The sequence below is a fragment of the Amblyomma mixtum genome, chromosome 1 (genome assembly GCF_055824585.1).
Source record: "Amblyomma mixtum isolate Tamu chromosome 1, ASM5582458v1, whole genome shotgun sequence".
NCBI lineage: Eukaryota > Metazoa > Arthropoda > Arachnida > Ixodida > Ixodidae > Amblyomma > Amblyomma mixtum.
The window spans coordinates 57,230,910-57,240,854 of record NC_143012.1 but is presented as its reverse complement, the minus strand read 5'-3'; the positions used below and the strand labels follow the sequence as shown (position 1 = coordinate 57,240,854).

Below are 9,945 nucleotides of genomic sequence, written 5' to 3'. Positions count from 1 at the left end.
CTTGTGCATAGGTACGTGAAAAAAAGGTTAACAGTGAGAACCACAATGCTGGGCAGGCTCGGGATGGCCGTAAACCCTGGGCCCGGGGCCGAAAAACGCACTGTTTCGCCATGCCCGGGCTTGAAGTTCTGGGCCCGTAAACAGCGCAGATGTGTATGCCTTTTTATTTATTATTAAAACGTGAAGTACACCATGGGCGTTCTATTAGCGAAAAGGATGAAATGTGGCGCTGGTGTTGGCTGAAAAAAAAATACTTAACGCTTATTTACTCATTTTTGTGCGTCCTACTGATGCATTGTTCTCAAGCAAGAAGAGGTAACGAATAATTTTGACTTCTTTTTTACTGATACCTGAAACATCCTAAAACTGAAAAAATTCCGGAGCCAAATTTTTAGAGGCGTTTATTAATAAACCATTATAGCGACTTTTTTTTTAAAGCGGAATTAGAGAAAGAGGGTTTCTAAAGAAGTTTATTCAACGTTAGTCACACTGATTCACTGTAAGCGAACACGCATTGCCACATCTACCAAAAGGTGGTCCGCTTCTTCTAAGTTTTGTGTTAACGGTCATGGTCGCAAATTAGAAGCCTCATAAAAACCTCCCGAGAAGGAGCTGCATTCGATTGCTGGACGAGCAGCCATATGTTCCAAGATAGCGTTTTATTCAGAAGAGAATTAATTTGGACACTTTGGCGGCTCGTACATAAAAAGAAATAATAGCGAAAAAAAGAAAGCAGGACAAACGAGAAGATCTTGTCCATGTCTTCCTGATCGTCTTGTATATTTTTGTTGGCTATTATTTCTTTTTAGCCTCCGATTTTATGCTTTCGCCTGACAAAGACGGATCTGTACGCCACGAGGAGTGCCATTGAACAAGAGCAAGTTAGTTTAGCACATTTCTGGTCTCCAAACACATGCTGCTAGGCGATAAGCAGGCGCTTTTCCTTTCCCTCTGCATAAAAAAGCGGCCAGTGTGTACAAGAATTCAACCCCTGAAATCGTGCTTATTTAAAAAAAATGCACTGAATGCTAAAGCTACGAAGACGTTTTAATATGTGGACACCACTGGCTGTAAAACAATAAGCGATTAAAAATAGACACGATGCAAGGTTTATTGCGGGTGGATGCACTATTTTCATTTTGGTCTCTCAGAACTTCGGCACTGTTTGCAGGCAAGATCACCGCTGAAAAATACGAGTGAGAGAACCCACCTTATCGCTTCTTTTTATGCTTACGAAACCAGTTTTCGCAAGTGGTTTTGCGATTAGAGGACCACTTACATGTGTATTTTCAGACCACTTGTTCTCACAGAGCAATTCAACTCCTGAGCTGCTGGGGGAACAGGCCCGCGCCTGGACATGGGTGTCTAGTTGGGTCATTACACTCATTACACTGGCAATTACAGGTCATTACGCTCATTACACTGATAATCTAGCGGGTCCAGGTTTAGAGCCGCAGGGCTTTGCCGGGCACTGGATTTGAGTCTCGGCGTCAGTCGGAGCACGAACCTGAGTTTGCGGTCACTGCAGTGCTATGTTGAGAACCTTCCACTCCAAAGATTTTGCATGCTTAAAGTGCAGAAGGCTGATGAACTTCATGCTAACTGGTGACGTTGTGCCTGAGGAGATAAGAACCTAAGATTAAGTGACGAAACGACACCTGCAAAATTGTCGGCGGCTCCGTGATGGTTACAGAACATGAAACCCCAACGAAATAAACACTCTCGGAACCCAGAAGGCATTACAATTGATGGAACTGATGGAGCGACGTCCCTTTGTTTCACCATGCCGTTATTTGATTTAGACCCTGGTTATTTGATTTAGACCAAATTTAGACCCTGGTAGTGGCCTGGTGCCAGTGGTTATCTCAACATGATTCACATTCTGTCGGTTGCACGTAGTCAGCGGTCATCGTCGTTAGTTTTGTCAATAAATGTAGGCTTTAGTTTTGGAGTGCACCAAACCGTGATAACTGAGTGGCTCCGAGTTCCTAAACCCACTGTAACCGTCTCCGGCGCTCTGGGTACCTTGCAGTAGAAGCCTTAACTGTCACTGCTATTGTGAATAACTTATGATGAGAAATAAAAAAGCGATTGAAAACTGTTCACCGCCGAAACTTTTATTCTAGGCTGGTCTTTAAAACACGCCTAAGCTAAGAAAAGTGCCCAAACCGGCGACAATAAAATGTGGAGTCAATAATCGAGACCACCACGTTCGCGTAAATAGGCAAGCGCTAACATTGAAAACATTGTGAAGAAAGAAATAGTACTATCCAGTTTAGCATGAGTATTGGCCCCAGTCATGTCTTTTTTTTGTCAGCAGCATTGAGCAGACGCCGGTAATGGGCGGCTGAAACGACTGCGACAAATATTTCTCGTTCTTGTACCACAATATAAGAACGATTTACCTCGAACGCATCAGTGTGCATCGCATTGTTGTTTTTTTGTTTATTTCACCTTGGTTGCAAACAAACAGCGATTTGCTCAACTAAGGCTCTCTCTGCGTTTTTCAGATGCACGCTATGGAAGCACCAGTAACCTACGAAGACAATGAAAAAAAACTGCTTTATAGGAGGCTACCAAACCGCGCTTTCAAAGTTTACTTTAGACTTCTATCAATATCAGTTTCCGATATTCATGCCCCAGAGCATTTACCTAAGTAAACAATGACAAAGACTACAAAAATAAAGAGTCATTCAAGACTTTTATATTTGTGCTCTACTTTATGCGACTGAACGTTTTGTGAGCGTTCGCAACAAATCAACTCTGTATTGGTATTCGTATGAAAAGGTAATACCACCATCAGAAAGTCCACGTTTGGTCAGTGACATTATTTGCCTATAGCAAGAAAGTGCTGGCGTGGAGTAACATTACATTACTAGCAATATTATTGGTTTTATTGGGGTTTAACGTCCCAAAGGAACTCAGGCTAACTAGCAAGGTAGACCTCTTTTATGGTGGGAGACTCACCCTTCGCCGCACCATAAAAGAGGTCTACCTCGAGCTCCGCCTCGACAAACGCCTTTACCCTCCCCCTCATCCATCACTCACAGTGCCGGAGGCTCGCCTTCTTCGGCACGTTCAAATGAATGCAATCATCACCCCGTCTCGCCTCTTTCTCTATCGCTATCGATCGGGCCCTTCCTGTCCCAACTGCCCCTGTATCTATGCGGACCTTGCCCATTGCCTCTTCTATTGCCCGGCTGCTCAGCAGTCGGGTTCCTACCCCCCACCTTCTTTATCCATCACCACCTGGCTCGACTGGCTTGGCGCTGAAGGGGAGGAAGAACAGCGACTTCTGGTCGCCCAGGCGGTCGATATGCTCGGCCTGTAAATTTTGGCCGAATAAACGTCTTCTACTACTACTACTTATATTAGTAGTTCAAGTGTATAGTTGTTTCAAAAAAATGAAAATTTGCTTAGAGCGCAGCAAACTGTTTTTCGTAAAAGAAGAATTGGAAGGTGCACGCCGGCTTTCTTGAGAAATGAACTTCACTTGTGGCGCGATTTTCTCATGCAGAACCAATCCACAACGCCTAATGTGCAAATGAACGGCTTCCAGGCACAATTTCTGATTAAAAATTGGCAGTAGCTTAGCTCGGCTATGCCAGGAAAACGTAGCGAAAGCATGCGACACAGCTGGCGAAGGCAGCGGAGGCGAGAGCAACGACGAGGCAATCGGTGTGACGTCATACAAAACGGTGCGCGGTGTGACTTCATGCCAGATGGCGTGGCGAGCGTGCGGCGTCCGCCAGCTGCGGCGGTTGCTAGGCAACGGCTCAAGGTTAGTCTCTGTGCCTCCTCGGAGCACTGCTGCAGCGAAATCGCAGTTCATGGCTAATGTAGCTTTCGCTACAAAAAAGCGTGCTCATAAGTTGGACACTATGCAACGGGGGTGACTACATATTAAGTATGAGGAACTTCACAACCAGGATCCGGCTGCAAATCTAACTTCTGTCACTGACCTTTCGATGCCAAGAAATGAAGTTTTCTGCGTCTATGAGCTGAGTGGAATATGTAACCGCTGAGCTCCTCGGGCTTACGCAGAGCAAGTGACGTTATTAATCAAACAGTTATAATTGATTTATAGTGGGAATGCAGACTGCATTCAGAACACCAACCTTACTCAGTGCTTAGACTGACATCTTTAACTGTGAGAAGAGATTTAACACTACCGCCATGCGCCAAGTTTTTATCTTTTTTTTAACAAGGAGAACACTCGTAATAGACTACTGACTACATTACTAACTTGGAGGCCATCTGCCGCCGCCTTAGTAAAAGCGTGCTAGTTTAGTGAGTTTAATATATGAGCAAAATATTTTACCAGCTTCATCGCCCCCTCGAGGCCGAACAAAAAAATCTAAAACCAGTGTTTTTGATGGAGTTTTTACTGTCCTGCATCCTCTTTGTTCGGTGTCAACCAAGTGCGCAGAAAACGGAATCGAACGTGAAAAAAAGCATCGAAACCAGTTTTTTTTTCCTTTCGCAAAAACATGTCTACACCGAAATGGCAGTTTGAGCGCCCGATAATGCTAAGTGCTTGGAGAATGCATTCGAAGATACACGTCGCTTATGCACGTCGTTCGGGCTCACCTTCGATGTTCTATAAAAGACCTGTAGATTGTTGGCAACAAAGACGACAAGCAGGTTATGCTTGCTAGAACATTCCCGTTATCTCTCAAAATAGGGAAAGAAAAACATGGTGGCTCAATCCTTGTGTTATCAAAAACGAAAGCCCTCGGTGAATGCTGATAAAACTCATCTGAATATGGCATAAACACCGTTAAAGTTGATAAAAAGGAGTTTTATGAGTAAGCCGAGCAGAGGTGTGCCCTACAGCGTCCCTTTCAATCAAGGCCTACTTCGAAACCTCCTGTTGTGCGTTTCTCCCCTAGATGACTGTAAAAGACGTAACTGCTATACCCATTTCAAAGATCACCGAACGCTCATCATGCTCCGATAGCGTCCGCTACGGCTTTGCCTTTGCTGGTCAATATGCCAGTTCTGAGGGTTCTTATCTCTCACCGCTCCGTTCTGCTACTATAACTGAAAATGGCGCTGGTAATTTAGGTTGCCAGGAACCACACCGCCACCGATGATATCCACAAATAGGGATGGTTATCTGCGCTCCTTCAGCGTTCTTATCCGCAGAAGTTATCAATCTAGCACGGTGCACTCGTTCTGGCATAGTTCTAAATTTCTAGACAGCTTTAATGCCCGCATCATAACTTACCGACGCTCTGCGGAGAGGAACCACAACTATTTTTTGTAGCGAAAGCTGCATTGGCCACGAACTTGCGATTTCGCTGTGGCGGTGCTCCGAGGAGGTACAGAGACCTACCTTGAGCCGTTGCCTAGCAACCGCCGCAGCTGGCGGACGCCGCGCGCTCGCCGCGCCATCTGGCAAGACGTCACACCGCGCACCTCGCCGCGGACCCGCCTCCGCCGCTTGGTATGACGTCACACCGCTTGCCTCGTCGTTGCGCTCGCCTCCGCTCACTTCGCCAGCTTTGTCGCATGCTTTCGCCACGTGCATCCTGGCATAGCCGAGCTAAGCCACTGCCAATTTTTTCGGGGAGTATTCGTACTAACAGCTATTGCTATAAAATCACAGTTGCAAATCTTCAGTCAAAGATTGCACTTAGTTTATGAGCCGCGCCGGGCGTCAGCAAGGTCACGCCACGTCGCCCCTGCTTCATCCTTTTCTTCAACATAGGCGTCAACACCTGCCTTAATCCTGCCCTTCGGCTGTCTTTGTGTACACTTGGGAGAGCGCATGAAAAAAAGGAGTGTTCATTTCCCAAATTATCTGGAGGTATGCGAGGTCAACGAATAAGTCGCCTTTATATAAAGAGAGAGCTGCGGTTCTGTAAATGAAATAATTGGCTTATAAGCCATTTTCAGCACTTAGATGCTTGCTGGCGCACCCGACAGACTTGCCGGATGGGCAGCAGGAGACGCAAACAGCTGCTTACGCCTGAGGCCCAGCCAGTTATGGAGAGCGGAACTTACTGAACTAGAAACGTTGCGACACTTCTTTTTTAGGATCTCGCTTATTGTTGTTTTCGCCTGTTCCTGACTTCTCCAAGCCCAGAAGATATGCACCAATGGTGTTTACATTTGAATGCGTACAGCCCACTGCACCATGCCCAGTTGCTACTGGACGTGACGGAATGACGCTTTCGGCTGTCTACGCAATGGCAATTCATTAGCCAGTTCCTAATTGATGTATACACTAAAAAATATTCGGCTTCAGAGCTTTTAGTTCTCACCAGCTTTCTGAACCGAACTTTAAGAATGTTACTCGTGCCAGTAGCCACTTTCGTAGTGCAGAAGGATGGCAGCGACGTCTGCAAGAAGCCAATAAAAGCTGTTGCAATGTGTCGCAATTGTATCCTTAAAATTGATTTTTTCGCCTTCATTTACCGTTTAGTTTTATTATGTGGACTCTTATATCTATGTACTTTTGTTAATGCATGTGTTTTACTGACTTTCTTGCCAGGTGACTGTGTGCTTATCAACAATCTAGAAGTTTATAATTTGCACACAATCTACGTCATTGATGGCGTGCGGCGCGGCATTCCAGAAATCCATATTTTGGCGACCTCACACAAGAGTTTTTGGATACGTGGACCCATGGGAATTTGCGCAACTGGTAATATCGGAAAGCTCTGCTTAGCTCGACAAGAGTGGGTGCAAAGAAGCCGATAGTTAAAGGGGCAATGTGGACAAATAGAAGCTCTCCTCTGTCAATGCCGTACCACATTCTAATCACAAATACCCAACTGTCGCCGAAAACGAAGCTTTCATAAGTTAGAAAAAAATGGCTGAGGCTTAGCTAAGGTTAAGCGTAGTCAGATGCGAAGCATGTTGATGGCTAGGCTTGGTAATACATGGCTTTCCTTGGTTGAATACTTGGTCATTTTAATACAACCACTAGAAGCCTTCGTCGTGGGGGAAGACAACGGTATGGCTACAGCGGAACGCCGACTAACCCCTAGACGCGCGTTGGGTGAGCGCCTGGGTTGCCACGGAAGCCGCGTCCGCCTGCCCAGTAGAGCGAGCGTTTCACCTACACCGAGTGTGAACGCGCGTTCGAAATGCGCGAGAGTGTGACGTCACCATACCACGTGATTCACACGGCGTGCAACCGCAGCGACGGCACAAGTTGGAGCCCCGTCTGTCATCTGTCGTGACGTCATTGTGTCACGTGGTGTGGCGTCACCATACCACGTGGTCTGCGCGGCGTGCAACCGCAGCGACGGCACAAGTTGGAGCCCCGTCTCTCATCTGTCCTGACGTCATTGTGTCACGTGGTGTGACGTTACCATACCACGTGGTCTGCACGGCGTGCAACCGCAGCGACGGCACGAGGAGTTGGAGCCCCGTCTCTCATCTGTCGTGACGTCCTTGTGTCACGTGGTGTGCACGGCGTGCAACCGTCACGAAGGACTTGGGTTACCTATTGTAATATGCTTCGCATAAAAGAAATGCACAAAGTACAGGTGTCGCACTGAGTGGTCGGTTTCACAAGTAAACTGCGTGCGTCAGTTCCATTCAACAGCGTATCCTGGAGGTTGTGCTACACAGGCATCGACTACAAAATGTTGGCCATTCGTTCTTTTCTCTAAGGACGTCATAGGTTTGAATATACTGGTGAGAAGATCTTCAAGTCCAATTTCTTTCTATAAATGGGTTTTTGCTGCCGGGCGAACGTCAATGTACACAGAAAGAACCAGACAATCATTTTTTTCCTGAGAACAATAAGTGTATGGAGTTTCGCGCAGTGTCTATTTAAGCAACCACATTAGCTCGAATGCAAAGCCTTCGTCTCTGCCGAAAACTACTCTATTTTCTTCTAAAAAAAAGCCCATACGAAATGGAAGGGCTCGCCAAGATTAGACCGCCGATGTCAACATCATCTTCATCAGGCTAACTACGCCCCCTGCAGGACAAAATTCTCTCCTTTAGATATCCCACTAAATATAATAATGCCAAAAATATGCTGCTCGGTGCTAACTGAGGCCATCTTATAGTAAACAATAAATTCCCACCTATGAAAGAGGATGTTGTGGTTGCCTTTGAATAGGCGCAGAGGACCGTCTTCGTTTGTTTTTCATTTTCTTCCACCACTACGTTCTCAAGAGTCCATTACTGCAAAAAAAAAACACAAAGAGGTTTAACTTCTCAAATTATTGATTAAGCAATAAAAAAATATGAAGATCTCGGAGAGCAAAGCTACACAAAGAGGATCTAAGGGCGAGGCGAAAAAATTTGCACAGAGTCCCCGAAACCTCTTCTTTTTACAAACACCACTGTATTAGGCGCCATTCTACTGCCTGGGGGCATTCTGTTCTGTGTGCTCCGTACCTAGCCGCCATGCGGCAACGCTCCAGCTCCGTTCACCCACACTGCGGTCTCTTAGCCCGTCTTTGAGCCACGGAAGAGTGGGACAACGGAGCAAGATTCGTCGCAGGCGAGCATCAACCAAGATTCTTCGCCATGTACAGCGCGGCCCGACCTCAACCGCCGCGAGCGGACATCAACTACCTGCAGCGAATCTTCGCAAAGGTTGACAAAGACCGAAGCGGTAGGATAGACGCGACGGAACTGCAGAGTGCGTTGTCCAACGGAACCTGGAAGCCGTTTAATCCAGAGACTGTGCGTATGATGATGAACATCTTCGACCGCAGTCGTACCGGCACTATCGGCTTTGACGATTTCGTGTCTCTCTGGAACTACATTAACGACTGGCTGCGCTGCTTCCAAGATTTTGACAAAGACCGCTCGGGTTTCATAGATAGGAACGAACTTCGGGACTCCTTGAACAGCTTTGGATATCGTCTCAGTGAGCAGACTCTCAGCACCATGTTCGCAAAGTACGACAAGGACAGGAAGGGGTCCATCAACTTTGACGACTACATCCTCTGCTGTGTGTCGCTGCAAACCTTGTCGAACGCCTTCCAGAGTTACGACACTGACCGGGACGGTTGGATCAATATCAGCTACGAGGATTTCCTGAAGCTTGCACTAAGCGTCATCCCATGAGAGATTTCTGTTTTAGGACAGCGCAATGTAACCTGCGTTTTTAAGGCCCACACTTACTGTTCCTACATAGCCTTAGTTGACTACTTGGAAAACAGACCGAATTCTGCAATTTAAATTCAACATATGTCCCCGGAATTTGTCAATTAGAAAACCTGCCTCTCAGTTTCTCCCACCGCGCTCGCAGGCTTCCATGGCACTGTTGATAGTACGTGTGTGGTTATGGCTCAGTCGTTAGGCTGCACCTCGCCTAAGACCATGAGGTACTGCATTGCCACTAACTTGGTGTCCAAGGTGACTGAGACCAGTAGGTTTATTTAACTGCATCAGTTGGGCCTAGCGGGCGAAAGAAATTTAAGCTTATTAAATCTAGCTTTGTCATACTTGTTCAAACGAACTCGCTAAGCACTTTCTCTTTCCATTACGCAGGATATGTCCGCTCGTTTTATGCCATTCCGTTTGTGTGTCGTCCCGTAGGTGATGTGAATTTGTGACTGTGCACTTAGACATTCTGATGCCGTTCAAGTCGTTAGTTTACGGTTTTGCATTTGGCAACTGTACCGGGTTAAATGAGCGTGTCCGTGCTTTTCAGTGAGTGTTTGACATTAAGATGCGCTTTGTTTAAAACCATTTCTGAATATCGCGCTAATCAGCAAACACGTGGCTTCCACTTCGCCGACCTAAGTATTGCATCAAGCAAACAAAAAATTCACCATGCCTTCACTCTTGCTGTGTGAGTAGCAAAAATCTGTGAGAGTTCACCAGTGTTTAAAGCAAGCACTTTCAGATAGGTAAAGTCATTGCTGTATTAGACAACACCGTTGTCAAGGCGTGTCTCGAAAACAAGACTGATGCATGGTCCGCGTTTAGAGTTCGGAGTGGGCTCAGCGGTGATCAGACAGA

At 46.4% G+C, this 9,945-nt stretch overlaps 1 pseudogene; it reads left to right on the top strand.

Annotated features, from left to right (window-relative positions):
- The first annotated feature begins 8,499 nt into the window (after positions 1–8,499).
- On the top strand, positions 8,500–9,045 carry LOC149366366 (programmed cell death protein 6 pseudogene; annotated as a pseudogene).
- The last annotated feature ends 900 nt before the right edge of the window (positions 9,046–9,945 follow it).